Raw genomic sequence first — 12,243 nt, 5'->3', positions numbered from 1 at the left:
TTTTATTCATCGGCAAAAAACCCACAACTCAATAAATTATAGGCCCTGAAGAAGCTTCCCACTCAGAGTTTTTGATTTATGATTTTTTGAGAGACCCCGTTATTCCATTCTACTATATATATATATAATATATATATATATATATATATATATATATATATATAATATATATATATATATAAATATATATATATATATAAATATATATATATATACAAATATGAAAGTTATTGACTGTCTTGATATAGAAACAGAAGTCTGACAATGTCACAATTGGGGCTGATCCGCCTCCAGTTCCTATTCTTTTTTCTTCTTCACCATACTTAAGTGATATGACACCCAAGTTATGCAGATTTTCATACATTCAAATGTAAAACTAGGTTTCCGGACCATAATAACCATCAATAAATTATTTTCGAAACTTAAAGATAAAACTCCCATTAACTTTCAATCTCAATAAATCTATTCCATTCCATGTTTAAATTGTGGTAGGGAATATATTGGTTAAACATCAAGATTACTCAAAGACAGAATCAGTTCCCATAAGAAAGTGATAGTAGATTACACCCTGAGATATATGCTCTCAGTATTCATGTCTCCAAAGAAGGTCATAAAATGGACTATGATTCAACTAAAATTTTATCAGCTGAAAGAAATACATCTAAAAGATTGTTTTTGGGAATCCAATAATTGCCTCAATAAAAGATCTGACATTGATCACCTCAGTGAAATCTATGCCTTTCTTCAGACATTGACAAAAATTTACATGATTTCTAAACCAATAATAATTCTGGTTTCTCATCAATATAATTCATAACATTTTAAATATTTTTTTCTTTAACACATTTCCAACCTCCCTATGGCAGGGTTGTACTTTCATTTAACAGCACCTCTTCACTTGTTTTCCTCAAGACTAATGAGGGTATTAATCGACATATTTTGATTTCTGGGATTTCTCATTGAGTTACTTATATAAGAGCAGATGTATCTGATCACACTTGCACCATAATAGTTCTCTTCTGTTCCATAGTTTCATCATCGACAAACTAATATACTTTTTCAAACTGAATCACATAACAGCTGTAATTGTCAATTGTTTTTTGTCTCTCTCTTTGTTCGTCAACCACATGGTTCCACATAGTTCTCTTCTGTTCCATAGTTTCATCATCGACAAACTAACATACTTTTTCAAACTGAATCACATGACAGCTGTCATTGTCAATTGTTTTTTGTCTCTCTCTTTGTTCGTCAACCACATGGCTTTTCAACATTCTTCTTTGTATTCAGTGAGGAGTCAACCACTTTCAATGAAGTGACTTATTTATTGTATTGACATGTTCCATTTGTTCAAATGTAACATTTTTTCGACACGATCAACTTCACTAACAGTAAGTTTGAGAACTTTCATAATAATTTTTATATTGTATCACCATCATACAAATTTTGTAGCTTTTCCTTGAGGATGATATTAAATTTCATCGAAATATTGGAATAACTAGTTATGAGAGTACACTTCCGTTCTGCTGATCACCCAAAGAATTTATTCATTAGATTCACAATAATTTTACCAAAATTGACGTTTATATGTTTAAGTGTTTGATGTGTAACTATAATCATCTTGAATCACTATCCAAACTAATTTCAATGTTTTCCCATTTCTCAAATCTAAGTTCAACATTAAAATCAAATAATAACAAAAATTATTTTAAACATCACTGAGTCCAACCTCAATGACAATGTAAGTACATAATTTTCAACTGTACAATATCAATTAGACTTATGTTCTATTATTGTAGTTTTCCCTGAGGATGACAGTATACATTGTCGAAATGATTGGAATATATTGTTAAAAGAGTACACTTTCTCAATTGCTGCTTACCCAAATTATATATATATATATATATATATATATATATATATATATATATATATATATATATATATATTGTCTCTCATCTCTAACATCTCTGTATTTATATCCTGGACCCGGATGTCACGCAGGTAGCTATAGCTGCCTACGTGGTCATGTTAGATGTAGCCTGGGAATTCTAGGTCTTCTAACTGGAACCACAAATGTGCGGTTGGCTTCTGTTGTTGACTCCGTGTGTATGTGTTGTTTCCTTTTTTCGGCAACCAAGTGTTGCCCATCTTTACACTTGGCTGCACCGCGCTGATGAGGCCAATAGCCAGAAACACGTGTCCGCGGTTTGCCCCCCTTTTTGGAGTGTTAAGTCCACTATTTGTTACATTTTTGATATATATATATATATATATATATATATATATATATAATATTATATATATATATATTATATATATATATATATATATATATATATATATATATATTATATATATATATATATATATATATATATATATATATATATATATATATATATTTATATATATATATATATATATATATATATATATATATATAATTATATATATATTTTTTTTGAATGATGCAACTAATTTTCTTTAATTTTGAGTATTTCAATATTAAATTCAACAAAAAGTATTTGAAGCTTTATATCTTCTATTAATTATCTGCGAGCGCTTTCGACAGTTGGTAGTACTGTCATCTTCTGGCACCCCCAAACTGAACTGGTCATCCTGTTGTCTGCCTCTTTATACGGTCAGATCGTCTTAACTCAGGTGTTTCAGGTACATTAGGAGAATTGGATATATATATATATATATATATATATATATATATATATATATATATATATATATATATATATATATAATTTGGGTAAGCAGCAATTGAGAAAGTGTACTCTTTTAACAATATATTCCAATCATTTCGACAAATTATACTGTCATCCTCAGGGAAAACTACAATAATAGAACTTAAGTCTAATTGATATTGTACATTTGAAAATTATGTACTTACATTGTCATTGAGGTTGGACACAGTGTTGTTTGAAATAATTTTTGTTATTATTTGATTTTAATGTTGAACTTAGATTTGAGAAATGGGAAAACATTGAAATTAGTTTGGATAGTGATTCAAGATGATTATAGTTACACATCAAACACTTAAACATATAAACGTCAATTTTGGTAAAATTATTGTGAATCTAATGAATAAATTCTTTGGGTGATCAGCAGAACGGAAGTGTACTCTCATAACTAGTTATTCCAATATTTCGATGAAATTTAATATCATCCTCAAGGAAAAGCTACAAATTTGTATGATGGTGATACAATATAAAAATTATTATGAAAGTTCTCAAACTTACTGTTAGTGAAGTTGACCGTGTCGAAAAAATGTTACTTTTGAACAAATGGAACATGTCAATACAATAAATAAGTCACTTCATTGAAAGTGGTTGACTCCTCACTGAATACAAAGAAGAATGTTGAAAAGCCATGTGGTTGACGAACAAAGAGAGAGACAAAAAACAATTGACAATGACAGCTGTCATGTGATTCAGTTTGAAAAAGTATGTTAGTTTGTCGATGATGAAACTATGGAACAGAAGAGAACTATGTGGAACCATGTGGTTGACGAACAAAGAGAGAGACAAAAAACAATTGACAATTACAGCTGTTATGTGATTCAGTTTGAAAAAGTATATTAGTTTGTCGATGATGAAACTATGGAACAGAAGAGAACTATTATGGTGCAAGTGTGATCAGAGACATCTGCTCTTATATAAGTAACTCAATGAGAAATCCCAGAAATCAAAATATGTCGATTAATACCCTCATTAGTCTTGAGGAAAACAAGTGAAGAGGTGCTGTTAAATGAAAGTACAACCCTGCCATAGGGAGGTTGGAAATGTGTTAAAGAAAAAAATATTTAAAATGTTATGAATTATATTGATGAGAAACCAGAATTATTATTGGTTTGGAAATCACGTAAATTTTTGTCAATGTCTGAAGAAAGGCATAGATTTCACTGAGGTGATCAATGTCAGATCTTTTATTAAGGCAATTATTGGATTCCCAAAAACAATCTTTTAGATGTATTTCTTTCAGCTGATAAAATTTTAGTTGAATTATAGTCCATTTTATGACCTTCTTTGGAGACATGAATACTGAGAGCATATATCTCAGGGTGTAATCTACTATCACATTTTTATGGGAACTGATTCTGTCTTTGAGTAATCTTGATGTTTAACCAATATATTCCCTACCACAATTTAAACATGGAATGGAATAGATTTATTGAGATTGAAAGTTAATGGAAGTTTTATCTTTAAGTTTCGAAAATAATTTATTGATGGTTATTATGGTCCGGAAACCTAGTTTTACATTTGAATGTATGAAAAATCTGCATAACTTGGGTGTCATATCACTTAAGTATGGTGAAGAAGAAAAGAATAGGAACTGGAGGCGGATCAGCCCCAATTGTGACATTGTCAGACTGTAAAGGATTTATATCCAACTGTTTGTTTGTATTGTTTATTTGAACGTCAATGGTTAACGTAGGAAGATTTCATTTAGTTGAATAATGAGATTATATATCTTGTAAAAAATATGTAAATATGGAGAATTTACTAACGTGACAATAAAAAATAGATTGGTTCAGAAACAGATAGAAAAAATATGGAATAATGACGGTTGACCAAAATTTTACTGACAATGTCAGGTGGGAAAATTCTGAATAATACGAGAATAACTAGATCTTTTATTTTCTTTGTCATATTTCAGTAGGTATTTGTGAATTTTGCTGATACTTTCAATATCAGTTCTATTATTCATTGAATGTTCTTAGTGATTGATATGTATCACTTCCAACAATATTTTCAGTTGTATTGATTTCTCTATCTAAAATATGTGGGTTTTTAAAATTCATTTTATGATCCACCGAATTAACATATTCTGTTAATGCACAAGAATCAACATTCCGTCTACAGTAGCTCTTATGGGGAGAGATGCGACTACTAAGAGGTCTTGATGTTTGTCCTATATATGTTTTAGAACAATCCATACAAGAAATTTCATATACTAAATTGGATTTTTGTTTATTTGAATTTGGAGCTTTCAGTTTACTGTATAATTTAGATATAGTAGTGACATTTGTTTTGGATATTTTAAGGTTATTATTTCGGAATATATTAATTAATTTTGGTGTCAATTCCGTGAAGGCTGTACAGTAGTGGAGACAGCACAGCTCCCTGAGGCACTCCAGCTTCGATTTCCCTGACAGACAGGGTTCCTTCAACTCGGAGCTGAAATGTTCTGCCTTTCAGAAAGGACCTAATCAAGTGGACCACACCCCAAAGCAGATTGAAATCGAGCATTTTGTGTAGCAGGTCTTCGTGCGAGACTTGGTCGAAGATCTTCGAAATATCCAGGAGGACGAGATGGACTCTCTTCCTGCTGTTCAGCTCCGAAATGGTATTTTTGACCAGTCTCAGGGCCTGCAGCTTGGTGGAGTGTGCCCTCCAGAAGCCGAATTGTTCGTCAGGTAGAACATATCGCTCTTCAACTTCTTCTGTTAGTCTTTGCAGCACAACACGTTCATCCAACTTAGCCGTTGAGCAAAGCAGGCTAATCGGACGATGATTCTGGGAAAACAGCGGCCCTGGCCTTGTTTCGGAATGATGACAACTACGGCATGCTTCCATCTTCGAGGGAAGTATCTGAGGGTGATTGACCTGTTGATAATATGCAGCAAATATCTGATGTTCTCCGGGAGCTGCTTCAATAACCTATTGTTGATTGAATCAATTTCCGGGGCCTTCTTGGTTTGGAGGCCCTAATGTACCCCCTCAGTTCATCCTCCGAAGCTGGACGAATCACGTCGTCATCATTTTCCCTAACAATGCGCCAAACACGGTGTTCCAGCCAGATATCACGATCAATATCATCATCCGGATCAACGTTGAGTTGAAACTGACTATCCATTATATCGGCGAAGGCCAACGCCTGCTTGGCGGGAAATCGCTAAGTAGTTCCGTTGGCCATGTCCGAACCGCTAACATTGGTGACACTGCCCTACCAGTGGTGTTGACGCTCAACTTGCACCAAAACCATCCTGGTGACGGATGATGGTTAGAAACCTTTTTCCACCAAGGCTTCCCCGATGTTAGCGGTCTCCAGATGTTTCTGGACTCCTCCGAAGACGGCTCTGATTTGCCTGTCTTCAGGAAGGGTATACGTGTAATGGGGGATTTCCCCCTCACCAATAGCTTGGACATACTCCTGTAGTCCTCGGCCGAAGAAGGCTGAACCTTGATGCCGTCAGCCATGTTTACCGCCTTGATGAAATTCAGCTTACGGAAGGCAGCCAACTTTGTAAATTGAACCCACTTGCCCTTCTGACGAACGAAAATTGAGGCAACACGTGTTTTTCTGGTGCTTTGGGGCATCTCAGGACGTGGAGGAAGAGGGGAGCTAGTTCCTTTGTCATTGTGGTTTCTAACCTGATTTAAATTTTGGGTCGGCTGTTTTGGACCACCCTGTATGATCGAAATCAATTTTTCCGACTTATTATCTTCGACCAGAATGTCGTGGTCACCTTCGACAAAGAACTCTGTTGTTGAGAGTTCTGACTCTCAGGTGTAGTTTTTAACTTCTTACCGAAGCTTTGACGTCTTTTTAGCCACTTTATTGAGCTTGGTGCCGTTATTTTTGTTTACCCGGAGCGCTGGTTCAGATGAAAGAGGAGGAAATTCTTCTGGAAGGCGACGCTTTTTGTTGGCCGGTTCCTGCGGCTGGATCGTGTCGTCGTTTTTGGTACGCTAGAGAAGCTCCCTGACCCCTGTTGGAGGGCTAGAAGGCTCCCGAACTGCCGCCCCGGGGCTGCCTTTCAACAGCTCTGATGGACTCAGGCCCAGGCGATCAACTGTTCATAATCAACTTGTTTGCATTATCTACACAATTTTGTGTACAGATACTTTTTTGAAATTGATTGCTTCTGTCCTTTCTTTGAAAGATTCCTACATTTTTTGTATGAAGACGGAGGAGTAGAAAGTCAAAACCTTTCTTCCCACCCGATGTAACTATTTACGTAGACTATCGCGTATGACACCTTAGCATTTCATTCTTTTGACATATGTCATGTATGAATGAAATATTTGAATTTTCCAATCTCTATGTAAATTTCGTGAATACGACAAGTTACAAATGATTGGTGTTCAATGGTTCATATTACGCAGTAACTCAACGGGGTGAACTTTCCAGTTTGTCCTTAATCAAACTTCAGCGAATACTCTATTGATTCAGCTTCATTTACTTTTCAGATTGTGGAAAATTATATAGGTACTCGAAAAACAGTAAGAACCATCAAATTCACTGATAATTTGTCAAAATAGACACAGTGAATCTATTGAAAACACTTACTCCCCAATACCAGAACAAAATAACAGTCTCTTGACGTACCTTTCCCTTGCCGAAGAGATCATTATAACTCAGTCATAATGATCTCCTGAGGACGCTTACTTGGTTAGGTTAGATATTTCCAAAACATCAATTTTACGCCAGAGGTTCCAGTACGAACTTTCAAATTTCAATGAGGAGCCCGTAACTCTGGGCTATTGGCAATGTTCAAACATGGAACCTCAACATTTCAATGTTTTGTACATACAATGCCTGTTAGTTTCACAATAATTTTTTGAATTGAGTTATTATTTCTTTTCAAATTTCAAAATTGCTAAAGTTATTATTATTAGTGTTATCAATAAATACGGAAGCACGTTATTCACAACGGAACATTCGTCTAAAGTACTTACTTTAAATGAATTTATTCACTTTACTTTCATGAAACCCACTCATACTGCAACGAAAGTTAAGAATAATGAAAAAAGTATTATTTTCTGATAGTATTGTCTGCTCGTTCACAATTTTATTTGCACTGTACTAGTCATTTATAATTTGTATTCACCATGGTTGAATTGAGAAATACACTTGGGTGACACTTTGCCATTTCATCTCATTTGTAAGTTGTGTATTCATTTACGTTCATGTATCTCAAAAGATTAATAAAGTTGATTCATTATTATTACTATTATTGTCCAGTCCCGACAAACAGAACATTTATTCAAGATTGGTATCAGCTCCTCTATCAATTAAAAAAACTTTCCCACGACCATTTTACTTCTGAAACATCTTTCATAAGACTTTCCAAAGAAATAACCTGAGGCAGTTCAATATAAATTCGAAGACATTTCTCGCTTGGTAATATCTGAATAAATAGACTACAACTCTCGTATTTATTCGGTTATAAAAAGGGAGCTGAATATACTTTCTTTTCAGCTTGAACAAACAGGAAGCATGGCCCGATTAAACCAAACACTGAAAGTATTTTTCAGATAAGTGCTCTATGTATTCATAAAAGTTTACTATCGCACCAGAGTTCTGAAGGCACTTGAGGAGTTCCATTTTTCTTTCGGCTTTAATGTTGGTCTGAAAGTTAGTTTTAATTCGTTTGTCTCTTTATGATAATGGAAAAAAATGATAGACTAGTGTATTTTACTCTTTTCAGTTTTTCTAATTCCACTAACTGCGTCGAACCGATTCTGCAGTTATTGTTAAGTTGATGGATGAAATATACCATTGGAAAGAGTTCTAAAACTTGTGAGCAGGTATAAGGGTTAGTTGAAGTACTAAAATTATTTTCAATAATAAAAGAATTGGTTTCGAATCAATTAAAAATTTTTATTCCATTTTTAACTATTACTCCACCGCAGTGGAGTAACTTCCATTATCTGAAACATAAATAGAAAGGAAGATATGGCTTTCTACTCCTTCGCATTTACAAAAAAAATGTAGGAATCTTCCAAAGAAGAGGAAAAAGCAATTAATTTTGCATCATCCACATTTCTCCGTATATAGTTCATTTTGAAATCTGTTTAAATATGTTTAAAATCTGTTTTTCCGTTAATCAGCTGTCGCTTCCATACGAACGACAACTCTCAGAAGTTGAGAAACTTTTGCGAGCTAAGGACCAACGAGGTCTTACCTTTTAACCTGTGATGCTTTTTTCGTTTCTTTGGAAGATTCCCACATAAGGAGTTTTGGGTACTGTCCAAGCTGAAAAAATGAATTGAATTCACTCCTACACTCCGCATGCTGCATACTCATCCATTGAAGTTCTATTCATTTCATTAGTTCTTCTGGAAGTTTTTCTGCTGTCACTATCTCAGTAAATATATTTCGCCATTTCCATTCTTTGAATCATTCAGTGTATGTGATGGAATTAGCCTACATTTGATGAAAATCCATAACTTTTCTAAGTAATTGTCCAATAGACAGTTTACAAAACCGAAATACGTGTTTGGCTCTACAATAGCTTTATCATGCGTATAAAAACGTTGTCTAGTGGAAATGTAATCAGGAATATGTAAAACTCGTTGAAATGCATGTGAGTAAAACTCGAATACTTTTACTTTCAGCCTCTTTATTGTGACATTAAATGGGTTTATTGTATACCTCGGGAGTATTCGCGAAAGTTATATATTCTCAGTCAATCTTGCTCAATTGATCAATTCATGGAATTAACGGTTTGACTGAATCTCATTGGATATTATCTCAACTTACCTAAAGTTGAAATTGATATTCCACAATCAAAATAGAGCTTTTTAATAATTGGATTTGATACTTACTGAATAAGGTGTTATACTTTGTGAGACATTTTTTAAGTGGAAGTCAATAGTATATTCAACCTACTACAATCTGAAAAATTAATGGAGTTCAAAAAAGAAGATCAGCTGAAGTAAAATCAAGTGTGAAGTGAAAAGTTCATTTCAAAAATCTACTGCGTAATATAAACCAATGAAAATTCCAATTTGTCAGTAACTCATTGATTTACAAATTTCGAATGAAAGTTATTATTCAAGGTGAAAATCAAATTATCTTCCTTGAGATTGTTTACGTTTCGAGAAGTAATCTCTTTTTTCTGAAAACGTCTGTCTTCGTCATTTGGGCTTCTACAAGTTAATTATCAGTTTTTGAGATTGGAGAGACATTATTTTATAAAACCCTAGATATATGTGAATGTAAATGAAATTTTTGTCGTTGATCAATTGATTTTTCATCCGCGAGGGAGTTTGAAAACAAAAATTTTCATGAACATATTCACTGTTGAAAAGCTACTGTGTTAGCGAAACATGTCGTGATATATTTTTCAAATAAAGTTTGTGGAGATCAAATCGTGAGGTGAAGTTTTTGAAATTGCCATGGGTCTTCATCAAGTTACGACCGAATCAATCAGAAATTGTTTAAACATGTGTATGTCCAGAGTATCGTGATATATTTTTCAAATAAAGTTTGTGGAGATCAAATCGTGAGGTGAAGTTTTTGAAATTGCCATGAGCCTTCATCAAGTAACGACCGAATCAATCAGAAATTGTTTAAACATGTGTATGTCCAGAGTAGCGTCGTTTCTAAAATACGGGCGTTGAAGTTTCAATAAACCGTAATTATAATTGCATGAATTGCCCCAAACCGATTTGGTTGTGATTTGGTACAACTGTACCAAATAACTATTTGAAGTGATGACGCTCACCTGTTTTTGATAAAAAGAAGAGGATGAGGGAGTCTTCCAAAGACAGGAAGGAAGTAACTCTATACATGTATGTGCAGATCATGCAAAGAAGTAACTTTCAGACACAAACTTAAAGAAAGTCCACCTGAAACAGTTACTTTCATATAAACATTGAATTATACGAAAGAAAAAATTCTTTCGAAACGAATACTTCTATATGAACACTGAATTATACAGAAGATACTTTTCTCTACTCAGTTCGTATTTCAAACATTCGTTGTGGAATAAAAATCAGATATCATTCACATAAGTTCTACTTTAAATGAATGGTAACAAATTGCACTTACATAGAACACTGCCATTTTCACTGGTATACACCGATGTTTCGCCTTAAGACAATTGTCCTAAGGCTCTTCAGTACCAAATTGGATAACATTATAGAAAATACACACACTTCATTCATGAATTACGATTTTTTAATGTCACGGAATAAGTTTGATCTGCTTATGTCATCGATGACATCTTAATGACATTCATTCACCTATTTGATTCAATCCCAGCCAAGAGAAATCTTATTTGAATTGGAGATATTATATTTTTTAGGAGTGATTAATTTTTGGAAAAGAAAGTTTTTGGCTTTCTACTACTCCATCTTGATACAAAAAAAAAGGATGAGGGAGTCTTCCAAAGAAAAGAAGGAAGTAACTCTATACATGGATGTGTAGATCATGCAAAGAAATAACTTTCAGACACAAACTGAACGAAAGTCCTCCTGAAACAGCTACTTTCATATAAACATTGAATTATACGAAAGAAAAAATTCTTTCGAAACAAATACTTCTATATGATCTACACATCCATGTATAGAGGTACTTCCTTCCTTTCTTTGAAAGACTCCCTCATCCTTTTTTTGTATCAAGATGGAGTGGTAGAAAGCCAAATAATTTCTTTCCCAAAAATCAATCACTCCTAAAAAATATAACCCCTTCAATTCAAATAAGATTCCTCTGGTGGGGAAATCAAACAGGTGAATGAATGTCATTACGATGTCATCGATGACATAAGCAGATCAAGCTTATTCCGTGACATTAAAGAATCGTAATTCATGAATGAAGTGTGCGTATTTTCTATAATGTTATCCAATTTGGTACTGAAGAGCCTTAGGGCAAGTGTCTTGAGGCGAAACATCGGTGTATACCAGTGAGGATGGCAGTGTAAGTGCAATTTGTTACCATTCATTTAAAGTAGAACTCATGTGAATGATATCCGATTTTTATTCCACAACGAATATTTGAAATACGAACTGAGTAGAGGAAAGTATCTTCTGTATAATTCAGTGTTCATATAGAAGTATTTGTTTCGAAAGAATTTTTTCTTTCGTATAATTCAATGTTTATATGAAAGTAGCTGTTTCAGGAGGACATTTTTTCAGTTTGTGTCTGAAAGTTACTTCTTTGCATGATCTTCACCAGTGGTCGTCAACCTCTCCAATGTGTGTTGAGCTACTTTGTTAATTTTGGAATAAACAGCGAGCTACCCACACGGAAGCCACGTAACGCAACGTAAATGAAATAATCCACAGTTAATTTATCATTATATGTATTTATTTCACTATTAAAAAATAAAATAAAAACAACAATAAAAATTAATTGGCGCTCCGGGGCGACTTCATTGATTCCAGTGGCGCATTTGCTTTTTCAGCTGCAGGAAAATCCGGAAAAATCTGCAGCACCACATCATCTGAAGATCTTGATCTAACAATGTCCTCTCTCTTATAAAACAAAATGTATGGTGTC

Source organism: Leptinotarsa decemlineata, unplaced genomic scaffold (genome assembly GCF_025532065.1).
Source record: "Leptinotarsa decemlineata unplaced genomic scaffold, Ldec_3_MD MMD2_tig00000026_RagTag_RagTag, whole genome shotgun sequence".
Taxonomy (NCBI): domain Eukaryota; kingdom Metazoa; phylum Arthropoda; class Insecta; order Coleoptera; family Chrysomelidae; genus Leptinotarsa; species Leptinotarsa decemlineata.
This window is presented reverse-complemented; position numbering follows the sequence as displayed.